This window comes from Haemorhous mexicanus, chromosome 3, assembly GCF_027477595.1.
Source record: "Haemorhous mexicanus isolate bHaeMex1 chromosome 3, bHaeMex1.pri, whole genome shotgun sequence".
Lineage (NCBI taxonomy): Eukaryota > Metazoa > Chordata > Aves > Passeriformes > Fringillidae > Haemorhous > Haemorhous mexicanus.
The window spans coordinates 20,880,551-20,898,177 of record NC_082343.1 but is presented as its reverse complement, the minus strand read 5'-3'; the positions used below and the strand labels follow the sequence as shown (position 1 = coordinate 20,898,177).

General features: G+C 41.8%; 1 long non-coding RNA gene across 1 annotated transcript; it reads left to right on the top strand.

Moving 5' to 3' along the window:
* Positions 1 to 215: 215 nt before the first annotated feature.
* LOC132324659 (uncharacterized) lies at positions 216 to 13,869 on the top strand. The gene is made up of 3 exons (XR_009485698.1): positions 216 to 884; positions 1,143 to 1,282; positions 12,018 to 13,869. It is a non-coding gene; the product is annotated as an uncharacterized LOC132324659 (long non-coding RNA).
* Positions 13,870 to 17,627: the final 3,758 nt, after the last annotated feature.

The window sequence follows — 17,627 nt, the reverse complement described above, 5'->3', positions numbered from 1 at the left end:
TTTCCGCCGGGCGCTCGTTCCGCGCCGCTGCGGGGCGAGAGGAGCGGGGCAGAGGGAGCGGAGCAGGGCAGAGGGAGCGGGGCAGAGGGAGCGGGGCAGAATGAGCAGGGCGGGCAGACGGAGTGGGGCAGAGGGAGCAGATGGGGGCAGAGGGAGCGGAGCGGGCAGAGGGAGCGGGGCAGAAGGAGCGGAGCGGGCAGAGGGAGCGGGGCAGAATGAGCGGGGCGCCCCTCCCCTGGCTCGGAGAGGAGCCCGGGGCCAGCTGACTCACTGCGATACCCAGCCAGGGTGCGGGACAGGCAGGGGTAAAACACATTTCAAACACATTTCAGACATAGCCTCCCTCCTGCGGGAAGCACAGGGCCAGCCTCCCTGCCGCCCTGTCCTGCCGGCAGGCGCACAGAGCCGCGGGTGACCCCCGCAATGCCCCGTGTCCCGGTGGGTGAGGTCGAGCCGTTCCTCAAGCACACAGAAGCCGTGCCCGTTTCTGGGCTCTGCTTCGGTCGTTTTTGCTGCCTGTGAGAATTATTTCTATCTGTCATTATTATAGTCTGTTTTTTAAAAGTTTGTTCTTACTGTTTTCACTTTTCAGAAGAGATGGGGAAGGGTTACAACCTGGGGGTGATGATGGTAAAACTCACTACATAATTTTTGAGTACTGTGGGAGATACATCCTCCCATCATAACATTTTTATGGCAAGTTTAATGTTCGGCTCATCTGGAATAAGCTGTGAGAGCCACACTACAGGAAGCTGTCAGAGTTACTGCCGATTTTTTATTCTCTTTGGAGAAGAAGAAAACACAGGCTTCTGTCCTCAGTGGATTCTCTGATTTGTGAAGCACTGAAAGAGATCAGATTTCTGCAGAAAAGGAATATCCAATGGGTAATTATTTGTGCCAATTCCAGTTCAAATATAAGCCTTTCTTATACAAATAGTTCATGGCAGAGCAAGAGGTATTAAGAGGGATGTGAGCTGTAACCAGAGTGGAGGGAATGCTAATATTTTGTCCGGACTGGGGTTTGGGAGGTGGGTTTATTGCTGTTTAGAATAAGAATCGAGAAATTCCGGAACAGCACTGTGTTTTATTTTTGTTCTGTTGTGAAATTCCATCCTTACAGCTCTGTCTTTATGTACACACAGGAAACCCATTTTCTTTTCCAAATGGGCTAGACTCTGCATTTTATATGCTACCCCACATTGTGGGCACTGCAAAATGGCACCAACACGAGAAGGCTGTGCTGCCCAACCCTTCACAAGCAAACTGCTGGCAGGGGAAAAAGGTGGGGAGGAATTTATTACTTCTTTTTAAGTGTTGCAGCCACTCTCTTCTGCCACATGGAGCACAGGAGAGGGCAGAGACCCCTGCTCTGAGCCCCCCCCCTTTGTCTCCCCCCTTCCCTGCCTCCTCTCAGAAGACTTGCTCCTGTGTTCCCTGGAGCAAAGAGGCTGTGATTCTTGGCAGACTTCATGTCAGCTACTCAGGTCAGGGGGAAGTCATTACTTCCTCCTCCCACACTGCTCAGTCGTGTTAGGTTAGGACAAGACTTTGCAAGACATTGCACAATGTTTGCAATGTGTCTTTCCCATAAAGGAAGAAACTAAAATGCGTCATATACCTTAAAATTCCAGAAAATGAAGCTGCTTCATTGATAGGTGAAAATGTATCAAAATATAACAAGGAATTTGAATATAGTTGTGGTTACAGCTCACATTTGGGAAGGGGAGAACTTGAGTTCTCTTCTTGACCACATGTCAGACTTGGATTTTTGATAAGGCTGAGTTGGTGTCTGTCTTTATTGTTGTTATTGCCCTTATAATTCAATAATTTCGAGGTAGCTCCCTTTGTTGTTAAATCCAAAAACTTTTGATGATAGAAGGGCCCAAAATTTTCCAAGCTGAAAAGAGATTGCCCACCTGGAAAGGAGGAATGGGAGGCTTTCCTGTGTACTGAGTGCCTTTGGCATAAAGCACTCTGAGACAGTGAATGGACCCTCATTATTGTTGTAAGGCTTCATTTATTAAATACAGATAGTAGTAGGACTACAATGATAGCAGTAAAACTATAATGAGGATCTTTTGTCACAGAAATAACACTGGGATCTCGGCTGACATATTTAAAGGAAAAGAGAAAAAATGAGCAGACTAGTGGAAACATTACTGAGCCTTCTATCCCTAACCTATTTCTCTAAGATAATTGCATTCCCCATTAGTACTAATTATTATTATAATCTACTATCTATTAGTAGAACTTAGTAATGTAACAGCGTTTTATTTCTCATGGCTATTATTGGTAATGGAAGCCCCTCAAGGAAGGACAACAACAAGAAGAGCACACAGACCTCAGCTAGGGAAACACAGGTTGCCTGCTATGGAAAGAGAACTCTGCACTGGCATCATAGTCACTGTGAACTCCTTCCCCTCAAAAAGAGAGCCCCCATCTATCAGTTAATACCATTTTATAAACTTTGCAATTTCACCACCTACCCTTAGAAAGTAGTGGAAGCAAAACAGGCTTTACAGTATGGTGACCTAAATCCTTTCTCCCAAAGTTTCCCTCTCCCTCCCCACCATCTTACAGGAAAATTCTGTATCCTGGTACAATATCAGACAGCAGACAGTTAAGCAAACACCCAGATGCTGCAGAGCATCACTAGTGGTTATACCTATGCTGCAAAGGAACGAACACCAAAATCTGGGGCTCTCGTTTTTTCCATGAACAAGGTGCTCCAAATCCAGCTCATGCCTGTTGCTAATACTGCCATGCCTTTCCAAAGCTTTCACACTAGAAGCAGTTGCAAGTGGGGACATTTTTGCATGTTGCCCACACCTTCCCACTGGGGATACTCTGTCTTTTCCAGATTATAAAGACCGTGTGTGCTGGTGTTGTTCTTTACTTCCTGGCAGAGCTGGCTGCCATATCTGATGGTATGTTCTTGCACTGGCACTGCAGCAGGCTGGACTAAGCTTCCAATAATAAGCACTGACACTTACATAAATATTTGTGGTTATGCTTCCCATTTTTTCCTTATAGGAAGCGAGCTAAAATTTTTAAATACTTCAGTGATGTGATCAGTGGACAGCAGTGGGAAAAATTTGCTCCAAAACTTGATTTGTGATCAAAATAAGGAAGGAAGATCTGAAAGACCAGAAAATGTTTTTGTTAATCCGTATATGGCACTTTACAACATCTGGATGTCAAAGAAAGTGTTTTGAATTCAACACTATTAACATGTGTCACTTAAATGAATTTTTCTCCTTCAGACATGATTGGGTAGTTACAATTTTTGGCAATGGTTTTGCAATCTGTTGCTTACATTACCTGACCCATGATCTGTTTGTCTTATGATGTCTGTGGGAAAACAAAACAAAACAAAACATAACAAGACAAAACAAAACCAGTTCACCCCCTCCGTCCCTCTCCCCACTCCTGAAAATAGCTTAGGATCCAGAAAAAAGCTCTAGGACTGAGTCTCATCCTCTCAGTGAACCGTTCTGACCGGAGGGTAACCTCATGGGATTAATGCTGCTTTTGTCTATGACATCATGTAACACCAAACAAAAAAAGTATCTGATTCTTCTGAAAATCAAAGAGACATGATTAAACAGAATATAACAGCCTGGGAATGCAGAAAAGAAAGTTTGAATAAAAGGTCAGAGAAAGATCAGGCATCAGCTCTCGCTGTCTGCAAGATGATAAAACTAACAGGGAGTAGTGACTCAGCTTCCCCTGATCAAAAAGCTCCTTTCTTTGCAGTGTAAACAACTGTAGTCGGTGTTCTTGAAATCCCAGACTGAAACATCAACCAACGCTGGAAAATAAGATTCCCCAGAATGTCTTCCCTATCCTAGGCATAACCTGTGGCTGATGTTTCAGGGGATTTTATTCCCTGTGACTGGGATTCACTGTCTAAAAGTGGCTGCTGCATGAGTAGAAGGGAAAAAAGTTTTGTGTGTGGATTGTGACCTCAAGAGTGCGAAACAAATATTTTGTTTCCAATCATCCCTTAACCCATTTCAGCAGTAAATTGAGTGGCCAGTATTATAAACCAAGAAAAAAGTGGGGAAGTGTGGCTTTGGAGGAATGAATAAAAAATGAAGCTAACAAAGAATAACACTTCCAAGCTAAAGCTTGGTGCCTAATTTTTTGTTGAATAACTTGTTTTGAAGAGTAAGAGACTGCTGCTCTTGCCAGGTCCCTGCAGCTAGATTTTATAGCTACAATGAACAAGTATGCATCTGTGTAAATGCTCTTTAATTTTCTTTTTACATCATATTTACACTGCTCAGACAGTAAAACTGCCGAATGTTTTAATTAGCACTCCCACGGCTATGAAGTTGTTTGAAACTTTCAGGCGACGTTAAAAGGCTGGCACACCAATAAAGGCTGCAGTCGCTCGATGGTGACAAAGGGGGCGAGGTGTTTGAAGTGCACCAATTGTATTTGTTTTGGGCTGGAGACCGGCCGGATTCCTCAGCCCTTACACGCAGCGCGCAGCCCCGACCCGCAGCGCGGGCAGCGCTCCTTGGACCGCGGCATCCCACGGGAACGGGGAGAGCCTCCCAGGAGCCTCGCACGGCTCTGCGTCAGCTCAAGCTTGCCCAGTCAGGCTCAGGGAGGGCAGGAGACTGTTTCTGCTCCTGGGTGGTTTCGCCAGCATTTGTCACCTGTGGAAGCAGAGGTGGGGAAAGTTTCGCTCTCAGTGTTTTCAGAAATTCCCCAGTGAGGTTATTAAGAAGAAATCAAGTCGTTTGAATGACATGAAAGCTTTCCAGGGAATCCTTGTTTTTATTGATGCAATTTAAATGTAATTTTCATAGACTTATAGAATAAATGAGGCTGGAAAACACCTCGGGAGGTCATATAGTCCAACCTCATTAAGAGCAGTATTTCACATGTAAATGTGGAGCTGGCAAAACCTGCTGCATGCAGAGTGTCTCTTGTCTTTGTTTATTGTAGAACACATACAACTGTGCAAACTGTCCAGCGCTGGCCTGTCGGTCCATTTCAGTCCCAGTCCAACCCGTGGGGCGGAGAGCAGCTCCTCTGTGGCGTTTGGGCTCTGCCAGCACAGCTGCTAATCACCAGACTGTTCCACTGGAAGAGGACTTCATGAGATGCTCTAATGCAACTGCTCTGATGAGGCAGGACCAAGAATCTCAAAGCTGTGTGGGCTTGCTGTGTTTGCAGTGTACACATTTGTCCCAAAGACCTAAACTGAAACCATGGATGGTGCTGTGGCTGTTTACCATGTCCCCTGCAACTTTCATAGCTCAGATATCAATCTGAGAAGTGATTGCTCCTAGCTTGGACTCAGCATCCCCCTAAAGACCAAAGGAGGTGTTGGAGAGAAAAAGGAAAATGTTGGGACAGAGCAAGTAAATAAACCCAGGGACTTGAGAAGGCTGTTAAAAAAGATGAGATTTTAATAAATTTATAGTCCAGATGAGTGCTAGAAAAAGTATGACAAGAAAAAAAAAAGAAAAGCAAAGAAGAAAATTATAGGTAAAAAGAAACTATGATGATAAGTAGTGGCAAAACCCCCAGTTTTCCTCAAGTTTCTTCAAACAAAAAAGAGAGGCTGAGGAGGACACACATCGTACTGCAGAGGGTATTTGTCACTTCTGTGTATGAGGTGTCATAAGGATGAGATTTGGTGTGAAGAACCATAGGCCAAAGAGCAAAGAAAAACCTGAAACACTCATCTTCTGTAACAACCCCAGGTTTCATTAACATTACATTTTTGGTAGTTTGGATTCTCAAGTATTAATGTAATTGCATTGTTCTCTCTGGATTCTGGTTTGAGGTCAGCTTCTGATTCTTGCCATCTTGTGGTGTGGTGCTGCACTGCGACCATCCCTCTGCTCCTCTGCAGATAACAGCAGCTGAAAAACAACGTGCTTTCATTAAGATCTCACAAAAAAAAAAAAAAAAAAAAAAAAGAAAAACCAAACCAAGACCCTTTCTTTGATGGTTCCTTTCAATAATTTGCAGTATTTTTCCTGTGTCTAGGTCTTCATTTAAACTCTGTTTCTCTCTTTGTTTCCCCAGTTCTTAGAAGGACCCCAAACTATTCCCAGTCTGGAACTTGAGACTGACAAAAATGACCTCTCTCCAATTTTCTTTCTAACCTGAACTCTTGGGCCATTTCCTTCTTGCAAAACCACAGAGTCTCCACACTCTTCTTGAAGCTGTTCTTGGATTTGAAATACTCCAATTCATCATAGTCTGCACTGTATCTCAGACACTCATTTACCAGAGTTAAGACCATTTTTTTTTTTTAAATAGTGCTTTAAGAGGGAGCTGTTCAGTTCAAGCTCCTGTCCTCCTACCTCTTTTATCTTATCCTTCCATCCTCCCCAGGACCCTACACTTTTAAGCAGGAGACAGTCAGAGGAGAGGTGGCAGACCTCTGGAACGCACAGGCTTTCAAGGGAACCCCTATACTCTTGCAATGCTCTTTATTGCAGCAGTCCACATCCAGGAGCTAAGCCCCACAGAGTTACCACAGGTGTTTCCTATTTTTAATATCCTACATATAAGGTGTGTGCTATTAGTGACATGCTTTTGTGCTTCAAGGTGCTGGGAAATGATTAATGTGCAAGGGTGTCTGCTGCCAGCATCTGATCCAAGTTCACTGACTCTCAGTTAACTGGTTAGGGAAAGTCACGTCTCATGCAGTAGTTCTGTCTCAGCAATCCTCCTCACTGAGAGGTCTCCATGGGAGACATCTGAGGCTTTGCTGACTCTCAGTTCATCTCAGACTTTTCCACTCACAGTAAGAGTTGAGTGATTTTGACACTAGGGTCCTCTCTCTCCCAGTTTGCCAGAATGATGACTTCATTCTGGACTTGAAGAACTTGGAGGTCAGTCAAAAGATGTCTTGCTAACTGACTTACCTAAGGCTGGCCAGCTGGGGCTGTTCTCGCTATCTGATAAGCCTGGGATCCACTGAGAAAGAGCCTGGGTGTAACAAGTCTGCAGAGGCAGTAGTCCTGTTTAACAGGATTATAATAATGACTTTAGACTTTATTTTCCCTGTTATATTATGAGGAGGAAGAAATATCCTCAGGTGTCTTAGTTTGTAGTCCTGGTTGCCAAAAGGTATAACAGAGAGAATAATGAAATGGATGAGTTAAAATTAAAACAAAAAATAAATAAATTCCAACCCAAAGTTCATGTCAAGGTTTCATTTATTTGTTTGCTTTAAAAAAACCCAATAAAAATAACAACAACAAAAACCCAGAACTGAGAGCCAAGTGAAAGCATGAATAAAGGCTTCTTTACTCTGGGATTTTTATCAGAATCCACAAGCTTTATCCAGATACATGAATTTTGCACCTCTTTGTGTATCTTTAAGAGTATTTAAGAAAGCTTGTGCTGTTCATTGTTGGAGGTGGAATGTAGAATCAGTGAATGAATCACAGAATGCTTTGGATTGAACAAGACCTTCAAGATCATCTGGTTCCACCCCCCTGCCACGGACAGGAACACCTTCCCCTAGAACAAGTTTCTCAATGCCCAGTCCAGACTGGCCTTGAACACTGCCAGGGATGGGGAATACACAACTTCTCTGGGCAACTTCTTCCAGTGCCTCAAAATATACCATGCCTTGCATTGTCTGACATGTAAAAAACCCCTTGAGTCCTAGTAGATGACCTGAGGAGAATTTGAACAGGTTTCACCAATATTTTTGTTTTCAGGAAATGTTATTTTACTTGCAGCTGGTATGAGTTTCAGATTTGGTGAGTTTTCCCATTCTTTTTTAGGAAAAAGTTTGTGGGTAACACCACCATTTCTAAGTCAAAAGGTGCACTGCAAAAGCAAAGCACAGAGACAGCAGCTCCCTCTTTCCTGCCAGGGGCAGTGAACTCTGCAGAGCCATGGTCAGAGCCATGCAGACAGCAGGAGATGCACAGGACTGCAAGGATAATGAAGAGCCAAGACTTTGCGCCTGCTAAAGGAAAAGCCTGAAAGCCAAAAGGCCTCTGGGTTGTCTTCCCATCACATCCATGGCTGCCCTTGACAGCCACAAGGACTAAGAGTGCCCTGCTCTCTCAGCCTGCCTCCATACAGATACAGGATGTTCAGTACTGCCCATCTTCTTCTTACTTCTACCTCCTTGCTGGTTTTGGGTGTTTTAATTGCATTCTAGAGAATGCTACTCAGTCTAGGGGAAGGCAAGGGTAGAGTAGAGGAAATGGTTAAATAAAACCCCTCCCTCACTCAGATTTCCCACAGACTCTCTACAAGGCAGGGCTGCTTGATAATACACGCTAGAAGTCTGAATCATAACACACACTCATGAAAAAAAAACAAAAAACAACCCCCCCCAAAAAAGAGTGGCACATACCAAAGTGTGAAAGAGTCAGAGATAGAAAAAAGGCTAAGAAAAAGGAAAACAGAAACCATGTTAAACCCTGGTTTCCTCTCAGAGTTTTGACTAATATCAGGAGGCCAACAATGAGTATACCACATCAGAGACCCTTCTCACCTTGCCCAAAGTCATGAGCTCATGTTTGCAGATTGCCTAACACTTTCTTTTCAAGCCAAGAGTATCAGATTTACACTCGAGTAACAAATTGTTACAATGTGGGAAGAGGTTATGGACAAAGTACAAATCTGTGGGATGCTTTAGCCATCTATGATTTTATTTGTTAGACCATGTAATAGAAAAGAAACAATCTTGAGCACCATAGCCCCTAAAGGGGGAAGATGGAATGGTGCAGGGCCATTCAGTCCCTGACACTTCTGGATATTTCATTATTGCAAAGCAACCATACATGTATTTAAGAATGCCTTCAGTTAGCTCATTTGCTTTGTGGTGTTTCTCATTTTAATCCTAAGTGAGCATAGTTTCAAATGTTGTGGGGAAAAATACACTGGGTACCTTCTTCCAAAATGAATATTTGCTTTTTCTGCTCCTTGGTTAGATGAAGCACTGAAAACAGGCTTCAGCTATTGCTTTCTTTGCAGGCAGGAACCTATGGACGCAACTGATGAGTGTATGTGTGTTTTCCCTGCTCATGCCACTTGTCTACTCCCATCTACCTGCTTCCTTCTTCAGCTCTCTGCTAAACCCTGTCAAAGTTAAATTAAAGGAGAACTTGGACTGAAGACTATAAAATTGTTTCACGATAGTCCAGTAGATCCTATTTGATAATTCAACATTCATTGCCTCTATATATCTTCAGTAACTTTTAAGGAGCAAGAGTCACTATTGGGTCTCCAAGGAACACTTTGAAAATTTTAAGAATATATTTTAGGTATGAACTGTGACATGATAAACTCTCTCCTTGTTTTTACCTTGTCAAGCATGAAAAGTATTTTGAAGTATATGAATTAATTGGCTTAGCATCTGTTTCTGCAAATACTTTTTTGCTATACAGTTGGATGTTTTTAGGGGCACTACTTCCCTGTGTACTGAAACTTCTTTCTTACCTGGTTTTATTTTAATTACTGATTGGAGATGATTGCTGTAAATGCACTAAAACCTGAATCACTTTCTTCATTTTTTAGTTTGAAAAATCCATCTCTAATCCCGGCCCAGAAAATCTTAAAAAATAATATTTTGTTTTGTGTCTTTAGATAGTGGAATATGTTTAAACCGTGCTCCTGCGTCTCTCTCTCTCTGTCTCCTCTTCCACCCCTCTTGCACTCTCTCTCTCTTGATGTTTTATTGACCAGGCAAAGAGAGGGGAAAAAATGCAGAGCTTGAAGGAAAGTCTCAAAGTCATGAGGTACAAATCCTCTTTCCATATTCTTTCCCTGCTTCCATTCCCCCAGGGCCCTTGAAGGCAAAGATAAAAGTATCTCAGATGGCCAACAAAGTGTCGCTGCTTGATTTTACTGAAGGGGAGAGCATGAGACAAAACAGACTCCATTGTGATTGCCATTTAAATTAGCTATAGAAAATTGTGATGACAGTCTGAATTAATTAATAAATCATTATTATAATTTCATATATTAATATTCTGACTACAATAAAAAGTCTACATGTCTTTGAGAATACTGAACAAGCCAAATACGACTTTGTTACAAAGCATTTACCAGATTATTTCTTTCTGTGAGCAATATTATTCAGAGACAATTTAATGCCTCAAGGGAGAAAATGCATATTTCTACAGTCATGCCATAAAGGACAGATTTTGGGAAGATTTCCTGAGTTTAGCTTCTTTGCTGCAGGTTCAGAAGGCTTTTTTCATTTCTCAGCTGAATTGACCCAGTGACTCTTCCGAGGCATTGGAGAGAGCAGTGTCTATTGTTGTTTATTTATTTGTTATGTTCAGTAGGCAGCACTTGCCTTAAGGAATTACTGAGAGCAGCAGGATGCTCCTGATTTCCACCTGGTGAAACACCCTCCCTGTCCTGCTTTTCCCCACCTTCCTCTTCCAAAACCTCTACCCTCTGCTGTCCCACACGTTTCTCTCCCACGCTCCCAAAAAATCCCTCTGTGTCTTTCTTTGGCTTCAAAGAGCTGCTGGAGGTGAGAGAGGCTTTGATTGAGCTGGGCAGCTCCACCATAGCAGCTCAGTGCTACTGATGACGTATTTTGATGATGTGTGAATCACACACAAAAATAAGACAAAGAAGTGCATTTTTCAGTCTACTGGAAATACTTTATGTAGCTTGAAATTCAGTGTTCCAGTGAGTGATCAGATACAAAAATTTTAAATAAACAAATAAGTAATAAAATTCAGTAAAACCAAAATTAAATATTTTTGATTCTTCAAAATTTTGTTTAGCAAGAGGGACATGAAGGGAATTTTCAACCCCCTGAAACCGAATATTTTATTACCTTTCTGTTTTGCACTCTGCTGCCTTGAGATAAGCTGCTGAAAGCTGGAACACATTTTCAAGGTTCTAAGTGAACAAAATGTTTATTATAATCTTAAACTGCTACATTTAACTTGAATTGCAAAATGTTCCACAGTGTTAGATACAAAATACCAAAGAAAAGTGAATAACTTTTGCTTCTTGCAAGTACATATTAACCTGTACTGTACTGCATGCTGTTCTGGCTAGATTGCTTTTGGTACCTGAGATAATTCATTTAAAACAGCCTTGAGTATCTCCCTAATCCATCAAGAAAAATTATTTGAGGAGCAGGCTGAGACCTAATCCTCTTCTACTCCTGGAACAATTGGAGATTCTTCCACGGAATTACAGTAAAACCGGTGTGAAGTATCTTCTCTGAGTAAAAAAAAAAAACTTGGCCCAAGGTTTCTGAAATATTTGGGTAAAGTCTCAGAGTGAAGGGCACCATATGTATCTAATATTATTTGGTGAAATGCAAATATATCACTGCTGCAGCACTCAGCACTTCTGTCACAGCTCCGTATTATAATGTGCCAGGAGGCAGTGGAGGTAGGCAGCCCTTTCAAGAAAACATTTATCCCTAATCCTGACTCTCCCTGCCTTCCCTCTTCATTGCCTTAGCTACTCGAGTGAGTTGTAGCCTTGACAAAGTACAGGTTTGGATCATTGTTAGCTGAATGCTCTCAAATGGTTTTGTACTACCAGGCTAATAAAGTCACCACCACTAAGAGATTTTTCCAAATCAACTTTTCTCAGGATGATGTAAAAGTCTTAAGGATGAGAGACAAAATAGTTTTATTTTCTAATGAAGCAAAAAGAAAAATTAGGCAAAAAATTTCTTAGTGGAAAAAAAATTAAGTTTTTAGGTAAACTTCTACCCCATGAAGAGCAAATTGAAATGCAAAGTTGTTTCATGGCCAAATAAGGCCTGCATCATAAAGCCACGAGAAATACTGACTTAGCAAAGAGAAACTATTCTCATTTTGTTCTGTCAATAGTAAAATATCATCACATTACTTATTACCAACATGTGACTTTACCCACACGATGCCTCTGGTTTTGTTCTTGCATGGCCCCTGACTGCATGCACTTTTCTGCTTCACTGGGAAAAAAATGGGGGGGGGGGGGGGGGGGAAGAGCTTTGTACTTTTTCAGCTATTAGAAAATAAAATACTTGACTTTTTTATTTTTCCACTCAGTGAGACCATGACTGGCTTCTGTTCCAAGGCCTGCAGAAGAACTCTGGGGATACCCACACTTTCCCTTCTGGCATGGAAAAGAAGACTCTATTTTCAACCACAAGAAGTTCACACAGGATGATTTCACATGAAAATAACCCAAACCATAGCACCTTCCTCGTTTTAAGGTGTTATGTGTGCAAATGGGTTGTATGCCAATGATTTCTTTACTGAGAAGAAAACTTTAGATCATCTGTCTCCAAGAGAGAATACTGCAGATGGACAATATTAAATTTCTTTAAGAGGTGAAACAAAATACATGGGCTTACAGAAGGATTAGAAAATTATATCCCAGCTGAAAAATTTTATGGCTACAGAAAAAATTGTGGGAGTGAAATACCAGCATCATAAAATAAATAACAGGAAATATGGTAATTTATGTGATAGAGAAAATTGTCACTTTCAGAATTGCCAGAAAGTCAACAGCATTTCACCCGTTTGACTTCAGAAATGAACTTAGACCTCAGATGCTTAAAAATATATGAAAAGAAGTGAAATGAAATAAAAGCTCATGAATCCAATTGGGATTTACAAAGAAGAAAGCAATCTGCATGAAAGGAGTTTTATAGAAGTTGGGAATGCATGTAATCAGAATTTAACTTATTCCTGGAAAGTGATTTAGAATATGCCAAATAAATTAAATTCCATTCTGCAAGATGAGCAATTAATGGGCCTCCTAATTTAGAAAGCATCACAATTCAGAAATGGCCTTTAAGCCTGTTTAACTTTAAGCATATGTTGAAAACCCACTGAATTCAGCTGGAAATTCAACACAGAAAACAAGAGGAGGTCGAGCATGTCTACTCAGTAGTTTGCATTACTAATGCTTTATATTTCTGAAGATCCTTGAACCTCATGAGGAGAAGGCATTTCACAAATATTGGTGGCCAACCAGTGCAGTTCCCATCTGACAGGTCTCAGAGCTGGATGGGAGAAACAGCAAATCTCTGAGAGAGCCCCAGAGCAGCCATGTGGGACAAGGAGCCATATCCCATCCAACAACCTTGCAATGGCCAGTAATTGTTACCCCCCCCCCAGGCCATAAGAATGACCCCACGGCTGCTAATTTCTATTTTAGGTGCAGTGGAATGCTGCGGTCAGGCTGATCCCGAGCTGCTGGCAAGTCTAGCACTGCGTTTAGTGACAGTGACTGCTTGCATAGGAGTGATAGCGGCCACTGGGAAGCAGTTGCTGCAGGAATGCTGCTCCTGCCCTGGTGGTTGCTCCAAAGCCTGCTGGAAACTGCGTTTTTCCCATTTCTATCCTGACATTTGTGTAATTTTAGCTTCTACATTTTGGCAAATACCGCCGTGTATTTTTGGCTCACCCCTGAGTTATCTGAAGCAGAGCAGTGTGATTCCAGGCAGAAGAAGGCAGAATTGTCTCAGAATAACAAGCAGATTTTTTTTTAATGTAGTGCAAATGGTTCATACATTATTTTTGCATGAATCAGACATTTATTTTCTAAAGGAAGATGGGGGGGGAGGAGGGCAAAATCTTTTACTTAAATCCTCTCATAGTTCATTGCTGAATATCAGATTCTAGAGACAAGGCAATGTATGCCAGGCTTCTTGGTTATTGTGCTTTTGGAGATTAGCTGGTTTGAGTCATGAGGGTGTGTTACCTCACCCTAATTACAGAACTCCAGCAGAAATGGTAAAAACAGGCAGCGTGAAAGGGGACTTTTCCAGCATTCATGGGACATTCACATGAGCTGCATGGGCAGGATGAAATCATGCAACTGCCAAGGAACAAAAGCAAGTAGTAGAAAATGAACAATTATGAAATAAAAGGAGTCCTACAAATGCTAGAAGATGGAAACTGACTTGCTTTTATGCTGTGACCTTTCTTTGTGTTGTACTTGCCACAGTAGTACTCTACAGACGAGATGGCACCAACTAAACCTAAAAAATGACTGACTGCCAAGATAATTCAAAGAATAATGTGGTTGCAACAACTGCAAAGATGCAAAGAAAACTAATGTCAGTTATCTCTTCACAGAGCTCAGAGAGAAAGAATCAAATGCTTAGTCTTTAAAATGAGTGGGTTTAAAACTTGAGATCGCAGCTTAGCTTATCAGGACATGCTGATGTAGAGGATTATGTGGAAGTCACATGGTTGTGTCTTTGCTTATGTTTAATTTTGTGAAATTTGTTCTGCAGCATATTATATCATTTTTACACTAAAGGGAGAAAACACCTTTTGTAGAGGACTATATGAATTAAACTTTTAAAGTGAGAAGAATGAGGATAATAAGTTCAGCTCTCTAATATCATAACTTTCGGGACTTGGCTGTGACTTGAATTGAAAGACTGCAGAAATAAGAAAAATTAGGAAACCTCCTTATTACACTGTATGTGTTAAACAATCCCTGGACCCTGATTCCTGGGAGAGGATTTCTCCTTACAGCAGATGTGTAAGGTCAGGGAACAGGAGTAGGCTCAGCCCCCTCCCAACCTCTGGCCATCATGGCCAATCTTAGAAAGGTCAAGAACTACCAGTATATGTTAATTTTAAAGGGCCACTTTTTTTAGAGAGAAGGGCCACGTTTTTAGAGAGAAGGAAAATAACAGCACATGACTACAACACCCCAGAAAAATATTCCCTTTGCATGAATTCCTAGGGAGTGCAGAACACTATCGCTGCAGTCCAAGATGTCACAGTGTAGTCCTAAAGGATTTTTTCTGTCCCTGGCTGAATATTGATAAAGATCAATCCCCACCTGTATTGTTTTGTTTCCTACTCTGAATTTTATTTGGAATCTCATGATACTGACTTTTATTCCAGGTGCTAGCATCATGGTATTGCCTGAGGACCTTTGCTTTCATTTCAAGCACTCTACTACATTAGTTTGCATAACCCTTAGCCTGTACCAAGTACTGTGCCATTGGATAAGGGTGTGCATCACAAACATGGAGTATCTCAAGGGCAGACTTTAGAATCATCTCTTGTGACATAAACATTCATGAAATACATTCCTCCTCTCTTCTCATCTTCTTTGGGAGATCTTCTAAACACCTGTCCAGCTGCTGAAGAAGACAGGACTCTGTCTTTTCATCCATGCTTTGAAATCCCACTTCCCAGCATTCTAGCAAAGTCAGCACCTGACAGGGAGAATTGTGTGTAACGGGTGTCTGATCTCCAATAATTGTGCTGCAGAAACTGTGAATGGGAAGCAGAGTCTGCTGTGGTGGAGTCCATTCTGTAGCAGCCTGCTTGGGTTGAGATTTACTGTAAGAATAACATTTTTCCCTTACAAACCCACTTGTTGTTTGGAGCTTTGCTTCATGCTTGCAACAATGCAGAAAAACACATTGAGCTGAGCATTTGTGGGAGGCATGGGGAGAGGAATTGTCTGAAAGAGTAATTTTAAAATGTCAAAAATAAGGTATCACATGCAACGAACACAAACATATTATTAACATACTGACAAAAGCCCACGTAATTTCCACACTGATCTCATGATCTTTCAGGCTTAACTCATAATTTTCAGGTTTTTTTAGGATGACAGTATATATTCCTTCATTATGTACCCTGACATTTTCTCCACTGGGTGCTTGTACAAGAACAAATCCAATACACTGAATAGAGTACTAAGCTTTCAAATATGGACCAGAAAAGTCAGAAAGAAGAGCTACTGAAAGTACGAACTCCTCATTAACAATTTGACCATGACTGGCCTTACATATGAGCTGATGGTTAGAAGCAGCAATAGCTAGAACCACAAAAAATGGACTGGTCTATCCTTAGTGCCTGTCAGGAGTTTATGAACACCATACTTTGCCTCAAACTTTTTACCCCTTATTGTACTACTGCTTCACCCCAGTGGCTTTGTATGTCCAATAACCTAAGGAAAGAAAAAAGAAGCAATCACAAAAAAATAACACTATTTAACGAGTTACAGCCTGAGCCATACGATCCATGGATAGCCATATGTCTGGGGAGATGACAGGTCTAAGTGATGAGCCTTGTTGCATGTGCACACCATTCCTTGGGAACTTATCACTTTGATTTAAGAGGTACGGTGTGCTTGGCTTGCTCCTCCCAACATATGCTAATGCTCTGTTTTTTTCTGCTGTAATAGATTACTTAGCAGCTCATGATAATGCTTTGGAGGCAAATTGCTTGCCCATGTTTTATATTATGGACACTTGTTTGGGTCTGGCTCTGTGAGGAGCTGTGTGCTTTCAACTGGCAATTAAAACCATGCTGATGGGAGGCACGCTACACTTTCCAGATGTGCAGAGCAGGTCCCCTGGTGCAGACAGTGGGGATACTCTCCAAATGTGGGACTAATCCCAGTGACTCATTAGAGGCACTGCACCAGATTGTCCGAGCACATAGGCAGAGCAATTCGTTTAGTCAGGAACCAGAGTGAAAAGATACTTATTTATTTATTTATTTATTTATTTATTTATTTGTTTGTCTGCATGCAGCCTAATTCCCATCTCTTAGTAACAACAAGAAAAATGTTTAGGTTTCAGCTTTTCTAGTGCTCATATGATATGTATTTGAAACTCTGGAAGTTAGTCATGAAACATCTCCTTCTTTGTTCTCTACTTATTTTCACATGCCCATATTGATAGGATAGTGTTTTTTACTATTCGTTGATCTTTTGGTAACCCATAAGCAAATTTTGAACCCCCTATCATTGCTGTATGTGAGTTAACTCAGATCCAAGAGAAGTAAAATTCCATGCTGCTTTATGTATTGGTGGCTTTTTTCCCAGGCTGCTCTGGATCCAGTAATTAAGAAATAAGTACCCAGAAAGGAAAGCACTGTGCAATTACTTAGTTAAGTAATTTGGAAATAGCTCCATGCTGGCTTGCACTTACTCTGGGGTATTACTCTGGGGTAGCATTTGGAAAGCCCACACACCAAAAGAAATTAGGGTTTTTTTATGTTCATGGAACATAACTTATCATAGAATCATAGAATAAGCTGAGTTGGAAGGGCCCACAAGGATCATTGTGCCCAGGCCTGCAGAGCACTCAAGAGTCACAGCATGTGCCTGAGACTGTTGTCCAAATGCTTCTTGAGCTCTGTCAGGCTGCCTGGTGCTGTGACCACTTCTCTGGGAAGCCCGTTCCAGGGCCCAACCACCTTTTAGGTGAGCAACCTTTTCCTGATATCCAACATAAACCTTCCCTCTGAGCTTCAGGCCGTTCCCACAGGTCCTGTCACTGGCCATGAGAGTGAAGAGAGCAGTACTTGCCCCTCAGCTTCCTCTCATGAGCATGTTGGAGACTGCAACGAGGCCTCTGCTCAGCCTCCTCCTCTTGTTTAGACCTTGTGTGTCTCCAAAACAAAAGCTGGCTGTTTTTGTTTCATCATCACGCCTTGAACAGAGTAATAGAATCATGAGGTCGAAGATTGAGTCCATCAATCAACCCAACACTGCCATGTTCACACTAAACTGTATCAACAAGTGCTGCTTCCTCATATGCTTTTTGAATGCTTCCAGGGATGGTGACTCCACCACTTCCATGGGCATCCTAGTACAATGCCTGACCTCTCTTCTAGTGAAGAAATTTTTCCTAATATCTAACTTAACTCCCCTGGCACAACTTG